Here is a 21,907-nt window from a genome sequence, read left to right on the forward strand (position 1 = left end):
TAAAAATAACCTGAAGGTTCCAGAACTAGAGATCAACAGGCATGCAATGGATGAGGCTCCACTTGTTAAGTTTCTAGGCAGTCCAGATGAATAATAAACTGAGATGGCACTAATGTGGGGATAGGTTAACAAAAAAGCTCAGTCATGCCTATTTTGCACTTAGAAATCTCTCATGTTGACATGCAGATGAGAGTGAAAGAATATTTTACTTACATCTAAGCAATACTGTTCCTCAACATAATTTTCTGAGACAGTGCAGCTAAGATTAAAAACTTGTTTATTCTACAGAAGTATGAATTAAAATAATGTGTACGGTTGATAATGGAACATCTTGCAGAAGCATTGTGAGAGATTCTTACAATTTTATACCAATACATATTGCTGTTTGCTGTACATTGTATGCCATGCGGTAATGATTATAGCCACTGACTGGCAACTTGTGTGTCACTGATTCAGTTCCCACCTCTGGCAGTTATTTATCATTTCAGATTTACAATTTCTCGAAGCTTTTGGGACTGACTGATTTATGGAATATTGGAATCTTGTATCTAATTATTAGTAGAAATGATCTATCTCCCTTTTCATAACAAAAATTTATGAGGCAAGGTACAGGCCCAGATATAGCTGGGTGTTCTCCATGTTGTGAATACACTGCCTGAATTCACTGCAACGTGCATGGCTTGGAGGACCATACTGGTGTAGCACTCAGCTGAACACATACACACTGCCCACATAGTGGTATGATAAAAGATGACATCTCTGGAGAGACTGATATACACATAGATATATAAGGTAATATAGAAACAGTTTCCATAACTAATCACATGAGCAGATTAGTACTAGTTATAATTTTTTGCCAGTGTACTGTCTCTTGATGTAAAATTTGATTCATTCCACGTCCTTGAAGACTCTCCTTCATGATGGAATTTATAAAACATGAGGTACAGCTAAATGAACTTAAATACCTTTTGAACTATGCCCTTACTATGCTCTTCAAGAATGTCTAGTCAGTGTGGTTTCTCATTGACATCTGTACCACAGTCAACATCAAATTTCTCTCTGATTAGTTTTTCAGTCCATTTAACTTAAAAATATTATACAACAAACCTGAAAGGTTCTTTTAATACCATGTCTGAATTCACGAACCACTGAGTTTCTTAGTATAGAACAAGTCTGAAGAAAGGTCAGTTCACATTCTTCTTACAGGATTGTTCACATCACTTTCCTTCATCTGTGTTGTGCAGCCACTGGACACAAAAAAGAATGGAACAGAAAGATGTTGTGCATGAGTGGCTTTGGGGCAAGGGCAGAAGAAAAGAAGATAGAAAGGCTGGGCATAAATTAACAAGAGAGATGGGTTGGCTGCTTATAACAAGTAAGTACTAACACTAAAATTCCAGTTTTTCAAAGTTCCTTTTTAGAGACTGCTATGATCAGTCACTTGATGTTTTATTGATTATTATTATTTGGTTTCTCATTGACATCTGTACCACAGTCAACATCAAAATTCTTTCTTATTAGTTTTCAGTTAATTTAACTTAAAAATGTTATGCAACAAACTTGAAAGGTTCTTTTAAACCTTGTCTGAATTCATGAACCACTGAGTTTCTTAGTATAGAACAAGTCTGAAGAAAAGTCAGTTCATATTCTTCTTACAGGATTGTTCATATCACTTTCCTTAATCTGTGTGTTGCAGCCACAAATTTATTGATTTATTAACACTTGCAAATGATAAATGACAACTTGTAAGCTATAAGCCACTACTAGTAAAAAATATTTCTTGAATCATGGTGGATAAAGAAGGGAGAATTGATCACTTCTGATAGGCTGTAAGAAGCATGGAATGTATACCTAAAATGAAATACTTAATCATCCACAATGAACAGATCAATTGATGAACAGTGGGGTCAGAGATTTTTTGAATAGACCAATGCTTAGTTGTAATGTCGTGAGGAGGGGGAGGAGGAGGAGAAGAATAATAATATTTTGTATTATCTATATTTTTGATCAAGGCTACTAGAATAATTGTCAGATGATTACTGATGGAAGCAACAAGTAACACCAGATAATATTGCAGATAAAATTAGTCTAATGCAAAATGAAAGTAAACAATTAATACAATTCTTTACATAATTGTGTTAACAAGATAGTATTGTTGCTATTATTATAATAATGTTTTACCAATGACCCAACTGCTGCATAATTCTTTTGTATGCTAGGTATCATTTAATACTGTATATAATTTGCACTATCACCAAATACTGAGAAACGCTCAGGAAATGAGCTCCTGTTAAAATAATATTTCCCTAACAGGTCTTTCTCCTTCTGTACACACTCATTCGGTAAATATGGTAATGTGTGTTGACATAGCTAACGGCCCATTCGTACAGCAAACAAGTAGTGACTTGCTCTCAGCCTCATTTTTCATAACCGTTAAGTCCTACTTAATATAAGCCTTCTCTGCAGTGTGTATAAGCCATTTGCTCTGGGAATTTCCTGCTTTACAGGTAAGGTTTGACATACTTGTAATTACAGAAAATCTTTTTATTTTTAATTTTTTTTATTTATTTATTTTTTTTAAAAAAAGAAAAAATTCTGCTTGGAGTTTGTGTTTACTAATAATACCAAAGCCTTATTTAGTAATGAGATAGATATGTTTGTGTTATCTTTTTTTAACCATACTGGCACTCATTTCTTTCCATTCTTCTTTCTAATTAGATTACTACATACAAAGCTTAGGTTCATATGCCAGTATTTTGTCATTGTTTATGTCTTTCTTTTTTGCTGGTATTACTTGCTTTGTGCTTATAATTTACACTAGATATAATGTCACCTGATGAGATACTAACATTAGAGTATGACTAAAATATGAGTAGCTGCTGCTGTACTTTTAATTCTGTCTTGAGTCAGGGAAGGCACTTATCAGTTTGCAAAACAAGAAATCTTGACTTGTATCATTATCAATGCATTATTCTACATTATGACTGAAAGCATATTCTATATTTGGTTATTATTTTGAACAAAACTAACTTCTTGTTATTTTGTGCACATTACTTTGTTGACATAATTTATAGTTTTAGCCACTGATTACAGCTGGCTTCTTAACTAACTATATGTTGTTGTTGCTGTTGTTGTGGTGGTCTTCAGTCCAGAGACTGGTTTGATACAGCTCTCCATGCTACTCTATCCTGTGCAAGCTTCTTCATCTCCCAGTACCTATTGCAACCTACATCCTTCTGAATATGCTTAGTGTATACATCTCTTGGTCTCCCTCTATGATTATTACCCTCCATGCTGCCCTCCAGTACTAAACTGGTGATCCTTTGATGCATCAGAACATGTCCTACGAACCAGTCCCTTCTTCTAGTCAAGTTGTGCCACAAATTTCTCTTCTCCCCAATTCTATTCAATACTCCTCATTAGTTATGTGATCTGCCCATCTAATCTTCAGCATTCTTCTGTAGCACCATGTTTCAAAAGCTTCTATTCTCTTCTTGTCTAAACTATTTATCGTCCATGTTTCACTTCCTTGCATGGCTACACTCCATACAAATACTTTCAGAAACGACTTCCTGACACTTAAATTATACTCGATGTTATACAAATTTCTCTCATTCAGAAACACTTTCCTTGCCATTGCCAGTCTACATTTTATATCCTGTTTACTTCGACCATCATTAGTTATTTTGCTCCCCAAGTAGCAAAACTCGTTTACTACTTTAAGTGTCTCCTTCCCTAATCTAATTCCCTCAGCATAACCCAACTTAATTCGACTACATTCCGTTATCCTCATTTTGCTTTTGTTGATGTTCATCTTATATCCTCCTTTCAAGACACTGTTCCGTTCAGCTGCTCTTCCAGGTCCTTTGCTGCCTCTGACAGAATTACAATGTCATCGGTGAACCTCAAAATTTTTATTTCTTCTCCATGGATTTTAATTTGAACTCTGAATTTTTCTTTTGTTTCCTTTACTGCTTGCTCAATATACAGATTGAATAACATTGGGGACAGGCTACAACCCTGTCTCACTCCCTTCCGAACCACCGCTTCCCTTTCATGCCCCTTGTCTCTTATAACTGCCATCTGGTTTCTGTACTAATTGTAGATAGCCTTTCGCTCCCTGTATTTGACCCCTGCCACCTTCAGAATTTGAAAGAGAGTATTCCAGTCAACATTGTCAAAAGCTTTCTCTAAGTCTACAAATGCTAGAAACTATATGCATCACTTCCTGTAATAAACTGTTGTGACACAAGGTATTATTGTTAATTTACTCCACTTATGTTTCAGTTAACCTTCATTTACCATTTAGAGGAACTGCAGGAACATATTACAACATAAAATTAAGTTCCTTGTGTTTAATTTCTGTTTACTAAAGCATTTTCTGCTAGTGTCACTCTAGAGTGTCATTAAGTATTTTTCATGTGTGATTGTTTATATTCCTCTTGTACATTTTACTAGCAGAGACCAGCCTTGCAGATTGTTTTATTTTAATCATACTGTTGCATTCACAAGACAGTCTCTTTACTGCATCTTTTGTGTTTTTGATGCTGAGTGTGTCAGTAGTAAAATACAGATCAATTGCTGGCTACTGACACAGAAGTCCAAGTATTAAATAAATAAAAAGCTATACTGATACACAAGATATTGATTTGTGTTATATTGATAGCACCAGATTGAGAGCTAAATGGTTTATGATATTTATTTTTATTTGTATTGTTAAATATCATTGTACATAACCGGTTGTCAGTTGCTTCTGTAGGATTTTTTCCTGACCTTATTAGCCTGAGTGTAATGTGAAAAGTGAGGCAGGTAGTGGATTCTCGAAGAGTTTTCGTAACTGGAAAGGGTCTGTGTGATAAAATATGTTTCTTGTTACTTGAAGAGTGTTTTGAGTGTGACTTGTAAAATACTGTACAGTGGACAGAGACATTAATAATTTTTTCTCAAAACTGTTTGTTGTATGTCACTAGGAAGTTAGAACTGAAGAAGAAAGTATAACAGATCCCATGTGATGGGGTGGGTGGATAATAATATAGAATTTGTTCATTCGTTGCTGTCTTTAACAAGAACCGGAAAACTATTTTTGCGGTCAGCCAGAAAGCGATGGAGAACATATTGACCATATTTTCCAGTCAGCAAGTCCACATCCTTCTTGTGCTCACTGAAAGAGAATGTTTCTACTCTGTATGACTTTTGTTTCAGTTTGACTGCCTTTAAATTTTTGGCTAGAATTTTTAGAATGGAACTGAGAGTAGGACCTGACTTCTTAACTATTTTTTCAAGAATCGTTGTATTGAGTGTTATTTTGATTAAAGTCTTGAAACTTGGTAGAGTTTTCTTAGATTTTTCTTTAGTTTTGACTAATACTAGTTCACCAATGTTAAAAATGGTGGGGCACGCTTTTGCATCATGCCTTCTTTTTCTAGCCAAAACTCTTTTACTTGTATTTGCCATAGCCTGTGCCTTCTTCTCATCTATAGAGCTCTGAGATAGGGCTGGAAAATCATCCTTGTTTTAAAGGATGTTATGGGCTTCCTGATTAAACACCTGATTAAACATTAGTTCACATGGAGCAAAGCCTGTGGCATCATGTTTAAGATTTTTGGTGATTTCGTCAAAGTTTTTGATGTGATCTGCCCAAGTTCAATGCTTCCTGGCATAGTAAGTCCTACACAGTCTGTTTAGCTGTCTCATTCATATTTCCCTGTGTAAAATACACTGAGATCCTTATATGGTGAATTCCTGCCTTTTCTAGACATGCTTTAAATTTTCCCAATATAAATTGCAGACTGTTGTCCGATAAGAGACTCTTAGGTTTGCCAGTGTTTACAAAATAGACCTTTTCTAGCTTGTCTATCATCGTTTTGGTGTTAGCTCTCTTTTTGGATGTAGTTTTAAAGACTAACTAAAACTGTCAATGACCACAAAAACATGGGTACATCCTCCATTAGATGTGAGGAGGAGGCCAAAGAAATTGGCTGCACATAACTCCAGAGGTTCACTTGGTTGTACATTGCGCAATTTCCCTGTGCTATACTATTTATGCATGTATCTTCTGACAAACAACACAGGTTGCTAGTCTTCTTGCTACTTTATGATGGATGTTGTCGAAAATCACTTGCTCACTTAATGTAGCTAAGCATTTCTTGGCTTCCTAATGGCTATATTGTAGATGCATGTAATCTATCAGCAAATCCACATATTGTGATGGAAAACATATTTTCTATTCTGATAAATCTAACTTCCTTATTAAGAATAAAATTCCTGTATGTGGGCAATAGTTCTGTGCAACTCTTGGATAGCTGGGTACTCCTAAAAGGGTTTTGATTAACCTCGCCTGATCATCAACATTTTGCTCCCTTCTTAAATTTTTACATACTTTCTTCAAGGCACCTTCCTTCTTGAGCTCATGTATGGCCAACATGCTCATTTCATTCTTATCTGCTAATGTAATTTCTAATTCCTTGCATAACTCAGCACTTCTTGATAGCCCATCTGCTATCACATTGTTATTTGATTTGATTTTTTATTGGTCCAGTTTTATCATACAGCACAAATTGTACAATTGATATTGGACAGGTCAAAGATAAGTTACAATAATATATAGTATTAGCAAAATAGCAGGCACATTAAAATAGGTATCTATTACAAGTAATTTTGTTACGCTTTATTAGAAATGCCTTTAGTTTAGCTTTAAATATTGGATGAAGAGCATTTTTTATTTCCTCTGGTATCTTATTGTGTAGTATTACACCAATGTTAATTATGCTCCTCTGATAGGTGGTTGTTCTGTGATATTTTGGATGTATATTTGATTTCCCTCTGGTACTATAGTTGTGTACATTTTTGTTCTGTAGCAGTTTGCCTGTTTTGAGGAGGTAGTCCCTAGTGAATGAGATAGTTTCATAAATGAATAAACTTGGAACATTTAGAATACCAAGTTCAGCAAAATGGGATTTACAGGACTCTTTACACTGTGAGTTGAGTATCCCCAGAAAATGATCCCCTATCGGACTAGTGAGTGGAACTGTGCATAGTATGCCTGCAGAACTGTTGTTTTGCTTTTTCTAGCCTTTAAAATTCTTAGGCCATAGCACACAGATGATAGTTTTCTAAACAAGTTATTTATATGTGTGTCCCACTTTGAGTCTTGCTGAACCCATAGACTCAAAAATTTTGTGACACTTACATTTTCTAGGTGATCATTTTTCAATTGTGCTTGAGTAGACATTTGATTAGTTGGAGGAATTAAATGAAAATTGACACACAGTTTTTTCACTACTTATAATGAGTTTGTCCCCCTCCATGAACTATGGATCTTGCTGCTGGTTAGGAGGCTTGCATGCCTCAACTAAACAGATAGCCATACTGTAGGTGCAACCACAACGGAGGAGTATCTGTTGAGAGGTCAGACAAATATGTAGTTCCTGAAGAGGGGCAGCAGCCTTTTCAGTAGTTGCAGGGGCAACAGTCCGGATGATTGACTGATCTGGCCTTGTAACACTAACCAAAATGGCCTTGCTGTGCTGGTACTGTGACTGGCTGAAAGCAAGGGGAAACTACAGCCGTAATTTTTCCTGAGGGCATGCAGCTTTACTGTATCGTTAAATGATGATGGCGTCCTCTTGGGTAAAATATTCCGGAGGTAAAATAGTCCCCCATTCGGATCTGTGGGTGGGGACTACTCAGGAGGACATTGTTATCAGGAGAAAGAAAACTGGCGTTCTACGGATCGGAGTGTGGAATATCAGATCCCTTAATCGGGCAGGTAGGTTAGAAAATTTAAAAAGGGAAATAGATAGGTTAAAGTTAGATATAGTGGGAATTAGTGAAGTTTGGTGGCAGGAGGAACAAGACTTCTGGTCAGGTGAATACAGGGTTATAAATACAAAATCAAATAGGGGTAATGCAGGAGTCGGTTTAATAATGAATAGGAAAACAGGAATGCGGGTAAGCTACTACAAACAGCATAGTGATCGCATTATTGTGGCCAAGATAGGTACAAAGCCCATGCCTAAATCAGTAGTACAAGTTTATATGCCAACTTGCTCTGCAGATGACGAAGAGATTGATGAAATGTATGATGAGATAAAAGAAATTATTCAGATAGTGAAGGGAGACAAAAATTTAATAGTCATGGGTGACTGGAATTCAATAATAGGAAAAGGTAGAGAAGGAAATGTAGTAGGTGAATATGAATTGGGGGGAAGAAATGAAAGAGGAAGCTGCCTGGTACAATTTTGCACAGAGCATAACTTAATCATAGCTAACACTTGGTTCAAGAATCATGAAAGAAGGTTGTATACATGGAAGAAGCCTGGAGGTACTAGAAGGTATCAGATAGATTATATAATGGTAAGACAGAGATTCAGGAACCAGGTTTTAAATTGTAAGACATTTCCAGGGGCAGATGTGGACTCTGACTACAATCTATTGGTTATGAACTGTAGATTAAAACTGAAGAAACTGCAAAAAGGTGGGAATTTAAGGAAATGGGACCTGGATAAACTGAAAGAACCAGAGGTTTTAGAAAGCTTCAGGGAGAGCATTAGGAAACGATTGACAAGATTGGGGGTAAGAAATACAGTAGAAATAGAATAGGTAGCTTTGAGAGATGAAATAGTGAAGGCAGCAGAGGATCAAGTATGTAAAAAGACAAGGACTAGTAGAAATCCTTGGGTAACAGAAGAGATATTGAATTTAGTTGATGAAAGGAGAAAATACAAAAATGCAGTAAATGAAGCAGGCAAAAATGAATACAAACGTCTCAAAAATGAGATTGACAGGAAGTGCAAAATGGCTAAGCAGGGATGGCTAGAGGACAAATGTAAGGATGTAGAGGCACATATCACTAGGGGTGAGATAGATACTGCCTACAAGAAAATTAAAGAGACCTTTAGGGAAAAGAGAACCACTTGCATAAATATCAAGAGCTCAGATGGATACCCAGTTGTAGGCAAAGAAGGGAAATCAGAAAGGTGGAAGGAGTATATAGAGGGTCTATACAAGGGAGATGTTCTTGAGAACAATATTAGAGAAATGGAAGAGAATGTAGATGAAGATGAAATAGGAGATATGATACTGCATGAAAAGTTTGATAGAGCACTGAAAGACCTAAGTCGAAACAAGGTCCCGGGGGTAGACAACATTCCATTAGAAATACTGACAGCCTTGGGAGAGCCAGGCCTAACATAACTCTACCATCTGGTGAGCAAGATGTATGAGACTGGTGAAATACCCTCAGACTTCAAGAAGAATATAATAATTCCAATCCCAAAGAAAGCATGTGTTGACAGATGTGAAAATTATCGAACTATCAGTTTAACAAGCCACGGTGGCAAAATACTGACACTAATTCTTTACAGACGAATGGAGAAACTGGTAGAAACCAACCTTGGGGAAGATCAGTTTGGATTCCATAGAAATGTTTGAACACGTGAGGCAATACTGACCCTACGACTTATCTTAGAAAATAGATTAGGGAAAGGCAAACCTACATTTCTAGCATTTGTAGAGTTAGAGAAAGCTTTTGACTACATTGACTGGAATACACTCTTTCAAATTGTGAAGGTGGCAGGGGTAAAATACAGGGAGTGAAAGGCTATTTACAATTTGTACAGAAACCAGATGGCAGTTATAAGAGTCGAGGGGCATGAAAGGGAAGCAGTGGTTGGGAAGGGAGTGAGACAGGGTTGTAGCCTGACCCCGATGTTATTCAATCTGTATATTGAGCAAGCAGTAAAGGAAAGAAATAAAAACTTTGAGGTTTGCCGATGACATTGAAATTCTGCCAGAGACAGCAAAGGACCTGGAAGAGGAGCTGAACGGAATGGACAGTGTCTTGAAAGGAAGATATAAGACGAACATCAACAAAAGCAAAACGGGGATAATGGAATGTAGTCGAATTAAATTGCGTGATTCTGCAGGAATTAGATTAGGAAATGAGACCCTTAAAGTAGTAAAGGAGTTTTGCTATTTGGGGAGCAAAATAACTGATGATGGTCGAAGTAGAGAGGATATAAAATGCAGACTGGCAATGGCAAGGAAAGTGTTTCTGAAGAAGAGAAATTTGTTAACATCGAGTATAGATTTAAGTTTCAGGAAGTCGTTTCTGAAAGTATTTGTGTGGAGTGTAGCCATGTATCGAAGTGAAACATGGACGATAAACAGTTTAGACAAGAAGAGAATAGAAGCTTTTGAAACATGGTGTTACAGAAGAATGCTGAACATTAGATTGGTAGATCACATAACTACTGAGGAGGTATTGAATAGAATTGTAGAGAAGAGAAATTTGTGGCACAACTTGACTAGAAGAAGGGATCGGTTGGTAGGGCATCTTCTGAGGCATCAAGGGATCACCAATTTAGTACTGGAGGGCAGTGTGGAGGGTAAAAATCGTAGAGGGAGACCAAGAGATCAATACACTAAACAGATTCAGAAGGATGTAGGTTGCAGTAGGTACTGGGAGATGAAGAAGCTTGCACAGGATAGAGTAGCATGGAGAGCTGCATCAAGCCAGTCGCTGGACTGAAGACCACAACAACAATGACTTTGTTTTTTGTGAACTTTCTGCTGTGGACTTGAAAGTCTCTGTGCTGAATCCAGTGAGCAATATGCTGGTGTCATTGGCAAACAGGATAGTTTTTGTTGGACTCATATATATAACTAAGTCGTCCACATAAATCAAGAAGAGTAGTGGACCTAAGATTGAGCCCTGTGGTACACCATATTTTATTAGTAATTCGCTAGAAAGAAAGGGGCTGTTTCTTGTTTTATTCATTTTGTTGAATTCATACTGAAGTGATACTTCCTGCCTGTGGTTTTTTAAGTATGAACACTACCAGCTATGTGCCACACCTTTTACTCCTCGTCTTTCTAATTTTTTTGAGCAGAGTGTTATGGTCCAGGACATCAAAGGCTTTTGATAGATTTATAAAAATACCTGTAGCTATTTTATGTTGATCAAGGGATTTTAAAATGCAGTCTAAGAATTCGAAAATTCCTGTCTGTGTAGATTTAGACTTTCTAAAACCATGTTGTTGTACTGTAAGAGGTGCATATTTATTTATGAAAATTAAAATCCTGTCATAAAAGAGTTTTACTAGAATTTTTGACAAGGACCTTAACTGTGACACGGGTCCGTAGTTTGATATTGTTTCAGAAGAACCTTTTTTTAGCAGTGGTGAAACTTTTGCTATTTTAAAAATGTTTGTAAATACACCAGTTTTTAAAGAGAGGTTGAAACTTTTTGCTAAGGAGTTTGCTATGTGGTGAGCAAATGCTTTTAATCAGGTACTTCATCAAGACCACTTGATATTTTATTGCTTAATGATTTAATTTTACTTATAATTTCATTAGGGTTTGTTTCATAAAACATACACAGAAGCAGTCTAGATCACTGACTTGCTGAAGAAACTTGGGACTGGTCTTTGACAGTGTACTTGAATGAGGTCTTCAGCTAGTGAAGTGAAGTATTCATTGAATTTTTCCACAACTGAATTTTGGTCTGTGACTTTTGAGCCTTCTAGTGTTAATGATACATTCTTTTTCTTTGGTGCTGAAGTACAAGTTTCTTTCTTTATAACTCTCCACGTTGATCTCATTTTGTTAGATGAGTTTCTTATCAAATTGTCATTCCACATAATTTTTACCTCTTTTACTGCTGTACCATAGATTCTTTTGTAGGATTTTGAATAATCTGCAAATTCTTGGGTTAGTCTATATTTCTTACAACAGTACTGCAGAAATCTGTTTCTCTCACTGGAAATTTTTATGCCTTTAGCTACCCATTGCTTATTATTGTTAGATTTTACTGTTTTTTACTACTTTTGGAAATGCTACATTAAAATAGTGAAGAAAGATGCTCTGAAAACTCATGTACACGCTATCAACATTGTTCTGAGTGGTGATGCTTTTGCAGTTTTCCTTCACCAGTAAGAGATTAAAAATTCTGATGTTATATTCAATAAAGGTTCTTTTTTCAACTACTTTTTTGGAACTGCTACTACTTGCTGGCTTTTCTATACACAGCAGCCGTGCCTCATGATCACTATAACCCATGCTCAGTACTCTGCTTGTGAATCTGTAATTTGTTTCTGAGACGAATATTTGATCAATAATCGATTTTGTGCATTCTGTTAATCTTGTTGGGCAGTGTATTGTGGGGATCATATTGAATTTGTTGGTCATATTTATCAAAGCATCTCTGGTGTTGCTGTCTTTTCAAAAATCAATATTGAAATCCCGACAATACACTATCTTCCCTTGTATGTACTTAATGTTGAGGTTGAACTGCTAATGATACATGTCTCACCTGGTTAGTCTTGGATGTCACCATTTGCTAGTTTTTAAAAACATAAGTACCTTGTGATCACTATAGATTATCACCTCATGCTGTAACAAATAATGCTGAAACTTCCGCATACCAAACATGATAGCCAGTGCCTGTAATTCTGAAATTCCATAAATCTGCTTACCAGGTTGCAGTGGACGACTAGCTAATGCTATTGTTTTATGTATCTCTTGGTCACCTTCTGTCTTCATCTGAAACACCTTTGCTGCAATCCCGTAACAACTTGTGTCAAGTGCTTTGCAAGAGGTGTTTGAAAAATCTGGATCATGTAAACGCAGACTACTCATCAAACAGTTTCTTATTTCTTCAAAAGTGGACTGGCACTCTTTAGTCCAAAACCATGGGTTATTCTTCTTCAGCTGGTGGACTAAACAAGGTGCATTAAATAAGTGTTCTTCAACAAAATGGCAGAATCCAAATAAACTGGACAGTGACCTGAGCTGCTTTTAATTTCTAGGCATGTTTCAATGGCTGATAATTTGGAAGGATCAGGTAATATCCTTTCCCTGCTAATTTCATGGCACAGGAATTTTATTTTGTCTCTTACACACTCAGTCTTCTCTAAATTTCATTTTATACCTCTGTTTTCTATAGCTTCTAGCACCTGGTCTAGTAGACTGATATGTTCTTCCCATGTGGTAGTTGCCAACACTATATCATCTACATAGCTGGTCACCTGATCTAACAATTCCTGCCCCAATACTTGAACCATTACTCTTACAAAGGCGCACATGAAACTATTTAATCCAAATGGGACTACTTTATGTTGGTAGCACACTCCTTCACACACAGAGGTTGTATATTTATATGATTATTTCACCACGGTCAAATTCCAGTATCCACAAGTTATATCCATAGTTGTAAGATACCTAACTCCTCGGAACTTTTGTGTCAGGTCATCCATATTTTGGGGATGATCATTCACTCTTATTACAATGTCATTTAGTTATTGTGCATCCATTACTAATTTAATGCTTCCATCACACTTAGGCCCACCAACAAGAGGACTATTGTATTCACTAACTGCTTGCTCAATGACACCCCATGTCAACATATGTAGAATTTCTTTCTTAACCACTTGCTGTCTTGAAACATGTATCTGATAAGGTTTCTTGAAAAATACCTGCCCAGGCTTTAACTTCACCAGGCATATTCAAGAATACATTGTGATTAGTGGTTAATACTTCCCTTAATTCTGCTCTCTGTCTATCAGAAATTTGATTTGTTGACTGTACCTTTGCCTCTATCTCTTCTAGGATATAGTTCCCTTCCACATTAGCAACATGCACATTATTACTGAATTCAGTACCTTCCTCATTACTGTAATAGGCAGTTCCCATGTTTCATTTTTACTACCTATATAATTTTTTATGAAAGGTTATTTAATCAGGTAAGGTTAATACTAAGTGATTCTGATCAAAATCAATCATTTTCTGATATTTTGTTAAGAAATCTGTGCCAATTAACATCTCAACACTTAAACTGAGCATGATTAAACAAGGATGATCTATTATTATGTCACATATACCAAATGGTATCAAAGTTTAGAGCATTACTGGTCTAGAAACTTTCCCAGTATCACCTATTAATCTTAAACCACTTGATTTCATGACAGTTAATTTACTCTTATTAGGAACAGAATCAAAGAATGCTTGGGACAAAGCACTTGCTTCACTGCCACTGTCAAGAAGACAACACATTGTTCACTGTTACTTCTGAGATGTTAGTTTTTATTATAAGGTTGGTTAGTTTGAACAGGTTCCTCATAAAAGTCCTCTAATAAATCTTTTTCAATCTGTTTCCAGTTAAAGTGACTTCATTCAGTTGCAAGTACATTCACACTCAGATTCATGGGGTCATGAATCTCTACATTTCAGCTGCATTTAAATCAAAGCATTTGACGATTTCCTCTACTTTCATTTGCTGCACATCAGCTAAACTACTCTCTACCTCTGGGCAACTGCATCCCTGCACAACATTGATATATATGACACTGTCATTTGCTTTTACAGTTTGTGGCAAATACAGCTAATAGACTCCTTGACATCATCATCATTGACACCTCCTTCATTCATCAACTCCTCCTCTTCATACCTTGCAAAACTGACTCTGCTTCCTCTACCAAAACTTTAGCCATCAGATTTCCATTATTGCTGAAAATGTATGCTTTTACTTTGTCTTTATTCTTAGCAGATTCAAATCCATTAACTTGTTCCTCCCTATTATCTGTAGTGATTTTGTTTTCCTTCTTGACCCATTTTTCTAAAGTGTCCAAAATGCTGTCAGCTATATAATGATAGTGGTTTAGCACATCACTGGTACTGTCTGTTCCTGTTTCATCATCCCTGTTATCTGTTTGCATGTGCTGACTGACTGTGATTCATGTTTTTGTTACTGGCTGTGGTACTGTTTCCACCTTGTGAGTGCCAGTTTCCCCATAGACAGGACTTAGTTTCTCACAAGCGGCCAGTTGCGTTCATTTGATACAGAATCATGTAGGGTAGCATCCTGCTCTCAGTCTTGTCTCAATGGCACATTATTTACATTTGCACTTTCATCATAATAATTATTGCGAAAACCTGGTGGCTGTCTACCTCCCCTTCCTCTGCTAAGGCCTTGACCACAATAATTAGATTTTGATTCACGTTCCCGCTGTCATTATGTCTGTTGTTTTTGTTAAAAAACCTGTTATTACTTTGCACCTGCTCCTCAGCAGCAGCTTCCTTTCTGCTCACTCCAGACATTCAATGAACCTGTCCACATTATCTCTAGATGCAGAAATGATTCTTTCCTGACAATACCAAGAATGTTTACCTTATAGTCCCTTGATAATAATTTCCAGTTTCACCTTTTCTGTCAGATGCGACTGCCTTGAAACCTACTTTCTAGAGAACTCTTTTACTGACTCAGGACCTGGAGCAAACTTTTTACCACTACAAAACTCACTCAAAACATTGTTTTGTTTGCTGTGTGACCAGTATTCATTAAGAAAAGCAATCTTAAATTCTGAAAGAGTTTTGCATCTAATCATTATGTCAGCTGACCATCACAAAGCATCTCCTGATAAATGACTTCGTATGAAAGAAATTTTTTCTTGTTCCAACCATGCTTTAGGCAAAACATCCTCAAAATCATTCAAGAACTGTAATGGTTAAATTTGTTTGTCTAGATCAAAATATAAAAATTGATGACTTCCAAAGAAAGTGGCGTCAACTGAGGTAACATGTTGTATGTACTGTACTATTGCAAGAGGTACCAGAGGTTACTCTATTTTCCATATTAGTAATACTAGTGTTTAGTAGTTCTACTTGTAGTTCTACTGCTTCCACTCCGTCAGAAAATCTTTTATCAACATCCTCACATAATTTCACACAGATTTTACTTTCTTAATATCATTTTGACAAGCATTTACTTTAGTATTTACTTCTTCAAATTGATTAGAGCAAAGTTTGGATTCATTGCCTACCCTTACTGACAACCTCCTTTCCATAAGTTCATCTGCATATTTGAAATATTTGCAAACTTCACTAATTTCGGTTTTGAAAATACTATGCAATTTATTTAGCTGTTGCCCTACTTTCACTTGTAGGTCATTGTAGTTTTATAATTTAAGTAATTCAGTTTTGCAGCCATTTCATCCTAGTACTAGACTCAGTCTTACTACTTAACTGTTTACTATTGAATTCTGTCTTACTGTTCAGTTCTTTATGATGAAATTCCAGTTTAGCAAACCATAATTGCATCCAATGTGGTGCTCTACATTGCCACTCAACATTTCCACCAGTTTTAAAGGAGTTTCTAGCATTCCCTGACTTGGCTGAATTTCAGAAATATTGAAGCAATGTTCATTATCCGTTAAGTCTGTTAATCCTACTTTTTCCTTTTTGAGCTCAACTTCAATAACTTTGTCATCATAAAATGTGTTGTGGATTGGCAAGACAGCCAACCCACTATGAGGAAGCCGAAAGGCACGCATTTAAGCTCACGCAGGCTGGCGTGAGGTCTGGAACAGGACAAGGAAATGAGACTAGCAAAAAACGTACGTAGCTGCTGGAATACTTAACTTTAATCCATAATTGGTGAACATCGCTCTTGACGGTACATGTTTTACAGCATCAATAGTAACTGATAATGGTGCCTTGCTAGGTCATAGCAAATGACGTAGCTGAAGGCTATGCTAACTATCATCTCAGCAAATGAGAGCGTAATTTGTCAGTGAATCATCGCTAGCAAAGTCGGCTGTACAACTGGGGCGAGTGCTAGGAAGTCTCTCTCTAGACCTGCCGTGTGGTGGCACTCAGTCTGCAATCACTGATAGTGGCGACACGCGGGTCCGACTTATACTAATGGACCGCGGCCGATTTAAAGGCTACCACCTAGCAAGTGTGGTGTCTGGCAGTGACACCACAAAATGGTTCTAACTTTGCAGTAACATTGAACTTTACTTCTGATTCTGGATTTATTAGTTTGACAGAACCATCCTCATTAATTTCAGTTTCTACTTCTGCAGTAGCCTCTTAGAAGCAATTAACAAATACTTTAAATATTCTTAACTTAACTGCTTCACCTTGATGAATGATGCTGGTACGGCGAACCAGCAAACATGATGCGGCGCATCCCAGCATAATGCAAGCAGCAGCAGCAGCAGCTGTGGGGGTGAGGTTGTCAGTGAGTATCACCCTCTGCAGTTGCTCTATGGAGGGGATGGGGAGGGTTGGGGGGGGGGGGTTCAGGGCACCAGTAAGCACACACATTAGCTTGCAGGTAGCTTGAAGGTCCATGCAGCTCCATGATGGTGCACCATCTTCTTCTAACCTCAGCGCCATTGATAGCCACGATTTAGTGTCATCTTCTTCTCCTCTTTCATCATGATCAAAGTTACTGTGGCTAACATTCACAGTTTAGTTTCCACAGTTGTGAGCAAATCTTAGCAATGCTCTTGCACCGGTTTCAGCATATTTCACGTTGGTATCCTGTTAGCACCTACTGAGTTCACACTGTTTTGTACTGATCACTTTCACTAATCAATTTCCCAGCCAATTAAAACCATATTTAGGGTGGCAGGTGGATAATAATATTGAATTTGTTCATTCGTTGCCATCTTTTACAAGAACCTGAAAACTATTTTTGTGGTCAGCCAGAATTTGGTGGAGAACACACTGGCTGTAATTTCCAGTCTGCAAGTCCATATTATTCTTGCGCTCACTGAAAGTAAATGTTTCTACTCTCTATTTACTCAGCAGGATCAGGAACTCTGATTATAAACAAAAGTTTTGTGTTCTAACTGATTAATACATTCAGAAATAATTCACATTCAGAGACATAGTAATGTTCCTGATAATAACAACAGTAATGTCCCTATCATAAACAACACTGTGAGCAGTTACACGCAACCTCTACAGTAAGTTCCAATTAAAATAGTCCTTCCACCTGACTTCTAATCATCAAAGCCCTCCCCCCCCCCCCCCCTCCTTCCAGTGCGGAGCACAGTGAGAGGAGGTGATGTAGGTTGGCGTGGGGATCGGTCCGTTGTGATGAAGTCGCCGGTGGGTGTAGCGGCCGAAACGGGGAACTGGGATCAAGTGGCCTGGCGATGCAGGGGTGCGGTGTGCCATGAGTGGCACGCGAATGCAGAGGTAGCTGTCCTCGTCGATCGAAGTGGTGATTGCCCCCTCCTCCACGTCTGTCGGTACCGCAAACGTGCCTAGGAGTGTAACCTGGGCGGCTGAATCATCCAATGTGCAGGGGGGAATGTGCAGGACGAACAGTGCCCCATCTCGTAGCTGGAGAGACAGGTCCTCGACCAGAAAAGGTGACACGTCGATGTGGAAAATGGCGACGCTGGCGTTGTCGGTCTGTGTCGGCCGGTCGACGGAAACACTGTGGTGAGGGGAGGGAGGGGCGAAACCTTCTCGCGCAACCTTTCCTGTAGCCTCTGAGCTGGGGGGAGAACATGAACCACTGGTGTCACACGCATCATCACACACATCATCACACTCATCGTCACACGCGTTACAGGTACCGGAGGGGGGTTCGGCACATTTGAGGTATTAGAGATGGAAGTTGGCATGGGAGTGTGGTCGGGGTGGAAGTTGTATTCTGAAGTTGCCTCGTTGTTGAGGTGCCAAGCTGGTTTAAGATGTGAGATGGACACTGTTTGTATTCTACCATTGCACAGAATGTCAAAGGTATGCGGCGAGTGGCTTAGGTACCGGAGGGGGGTTCGGCACATTTGAGGTATTAGAGATGGAAGTTGGCACGGGAGTGTGGTCGGGGTGGAAGTTGTATTCTGAAGTTGCCTCGTTGTTGAGGTGCCAAGCTGGTTTAAGATGTGAGATGGACACTGTTTGTATTCTACCATTGCACAGAATGTCAAAGGTATGCGGCGAGTGGCTTATCACTTTGTGTGGGCCCAAGTAGGGCGGGTGTAGTGCGGGTCATACCGTATCATCACGCAGCATAACATAATCGCAAACATGTAGGTCTTTGTGCATGAAGACACGAGGGACTGTGTGTGCTCATTGGGGCGGGGGGCGTACATTCGCGGCGAAGTGTCGGACGCATTGTATAAGCGTCGGAAGTTCTGACTGTGGAGGAGGACAGGAATCCTCAACGAATTGTGCTGGGAGGACGAGGGGTTGCCTGTACAACAATTTCACTAGGGAGGCTTGCAAATCGTCTTTGTAAGCCGAACGGACACCTAGTAGTACCCAGGGGAGGGCTTCAGACCAAGATCTGTTGTGGCACATCAGCGCTGCTTTTAATGTGAGGTGCCAGCGCTCGACCAACCCATTGCTTTGCGGGTGGTAGGCAGTTGTACGTAATTTGTTTGTACCACATAGGTTGCATAATTTGCCAAAGAGCACAGCTTCAAATTGTCATCCTTGGTCTGTCGGGACCGAAGATGGGCAACCGAACCGCGCGATCCAGGAGGTGGGAACTCAGGTGGAAAGCTTTTACTAACACCACATCATCTATGTGAAAATTTGATGTGATTGTGTTACGATTGTGTTCCCACTTGTGCTCTTGTGTCTGCCACCTTAATTTGTTTTCCACCTTCTCTTTTATAAAGCCAGCATTCATTTTTTTTAATCATCTGATCAAGTGAAGAATTTTAGCAATGGTTTTCCAATAAACCTCCTATTTATCACTTCAGTTTGGGAATGGCCACTGATAAGTGAAATAACTCCTTAAGAATAACCTGAAATTCTAGGATCATCTTTGCCCAGATAGTGTGCCAAGCAGAACAGTATGTGAGAAACAATCTTCCAGTTTTCTTCATTGTTCATTCTGACTGGTTCTGTTGTGGATGATCTCCTTCCAAATATCTTAGGGTAACATCAACTTTCTTAGAATCATCCCTCCATTTAGTTAGGGATTTAGAGAACAACCTTAAAAATGAGTAGAATGAACAGCATCTTCCAGTCTAAGTATTGGAAATTATTCATTCCACCCGCTAGGTGGAATTTCTCTGTAAACTGTTCCAGGAACCAACCATTTTTAGTAATCCACTTCTTTTATAAACTCCTCCTCCATTTTGGCAGTCCGTAGCTTCTGAAATTCGCTGACATTTCTATATATCTCCCATTGTGGAATAAGGTTTTCTGACTGACGATTCAATCTTTTCTTGTACCTTTTATTTGATTAAATTACTAATAATCACCTCCATAGTTACCACATAGACTCTGTGATAGTAGTTATGTCAAATCCTTACTCTTCTCTAAAACATTCAATTCTAATGTCATGCCTGAGGTCTATTTACACACTTCAAAAATCCTTTTTCAGCAAAACCTTTACTCTGTTTCAGATCCTTGTTTACATCCCTAAATATGTTCTTTGAGTTTCTAGACCTGCTTGTCTACTTTATCTTTTAAATCAGCACTAGTAATTTCTAGTTTATTATTACATTTGGCAGTTGTTGGTATATTTTTTTTGCCCAGTGCCTTTTTTGGATTTAATACCTTGATCTTTTATGTTTCCATTAGTAATGTTTAACTTGGTATTATATTGTTCCATAAAGTCTCTAAATAACTCTTGTACACATAACTACATACTCCTAATCATTCTAATAATACAGTGATTATAATAGAAGGAAACATTCCACGAAGGAAAAATATACCTAAAAACAAAGATGATGTGACTTACCAAATGAAAGTGCTGGCAGGTCGACAGACACACAAACGAACACAAACATACACACAAAATTCAAGCTTTCGCAACAAACTGTTGCCTCATCAGGAAAGAGGGAAGGAGAGGGAAAGACGAAAGGATGTGGGTTTTAAGGGAGAGGGTAAGGAGTCATTCCAGTCCCGGGAGCGGAAAGACTCACCCTAGGGGGAAAAAAGGACGGGTATACGGGTATACACTCGCACACACACACATATCCATCCACACATATACAGACACAAGCAGACATATTTAAAGACCATGTCTGCTTGTGTCTGTATATGTGTGGATGGATATGTGTGTGTGTGCGAGTGTATACCCGTATACCCGTCCTTTTTTCCCCCTAGGGTGAGTCTTTCCGCTCCCGGGACTGGAATGACTCCTTACCCTCTCCCTTAAAACCCACATCCTTTCGTCTTTCCCTCTCCTTCCCTCTTTCCTGATGAGGCAACAGTTTGTTGCGAAAGCTTGAATTTTGTGTGTATGTTTGTGTTCGTTTGTGTGTCTGTCGACCTGCCAGCACTTTCATTTGGTAAGTCACATCATCTTTGTTTTTAGGTATAATAATACAGTGATGGTGATAATAAGTTTATAAATAGTCTTAGCCCACTAACAAATTTCCAGTTGGTTGACAACTTTGTTGAGCAAATTATAAACTTTTGATTGTCAAAACCCACTCCTAATTACTTCCACAATACACACAACAACACCAAAATCAACAAGAAGCAGCTTGGAATTAATACAGCTTGCCAAATTTTCTTGCATAACTTGTCACATCGCAATCTTGGCAGAAAGCTAGATTGCTATGGTGGGCAAACTGCTTTGCTGAAGGTGGTGTGAGGCTGAACCTGCCATTGGTGTGGGTGAATGAGAAGTAGATGTAACCACTGTTGGCTGCTGGGGTGGTGGTGTGGAAATGATTATACATACTGCAGCCCTTCTTCAACATGATTGTTGTTGGTGGATTTAATGAGTGTTCAAAATTCTTATTAATTCCTTCTTACTACAGGGCTAGTAATGGCCTTTACACAGCTCTATTATTGCAAAATTCTTCTGATCAAAATGATTAATTTCCCCTTGATTGTTCTTAATTTCTTCTTTGTATTTAAATGTTGTCAATTTCACAGCACAAAAATATTCTTGATTCTGAACTTGGTCATGAAGATGAAGTTTTTCATTGTTTGTGGAAATGGGTATGAGTTCATGTTACAATCTACAATGCTCTTAAATTCTCAACCGATATCTCTTAAGCTGGAATGTGTAGATCTTCTGATGAATGGCTTCTTCTCTGCTGCAACTTTAACTAAGCTGGACAACTGAAAATGCTTATCTACTTCTTTGACTTTCTCCTAAAGTAATATAAAATTCTTTTTCTCATATATAGATATA

At 38.1% G+C, this 21,907-nt stretch overlaps 1 protein-coding gene across 1 annotated transcript in view; it reads left to right on the forward strand.

The window, feature by feature from the left end:
* Positions 1-606: 606 nt before the first annotated feature.
* Positions 607-21,907, forward strand: part of LOC126162805 (uncharacterized) — a 172,616-nt gene continuing 151,315 nt past the window's right edge. Inside the window, exons 1-2 of the mRNA XM_049919545.1 lie at positions 607-792; positions 1,207-1,375. The gene's annotated coding sequence lies outside the window, so the exon portion shown is untranslated. The remainder of the gene's footprint in view (positions 793-1,206; positions 1,376-21,907) is intronic.

This window comes from Schistocerca cancellata, chromosome 2, assembly GCF_023864275.1.
Source record: "Schistocerca cancellata isolate TAMUIC-IGC-003103 chromosome 2, iqSchCanc2.1, whole genome shotgun sequence".
NCBI lineage: Eukaryota > Metazoa > Arthropoda > Insecta > Orthoptera > Acrididae > Schistocerca > Schistocerca cancellata.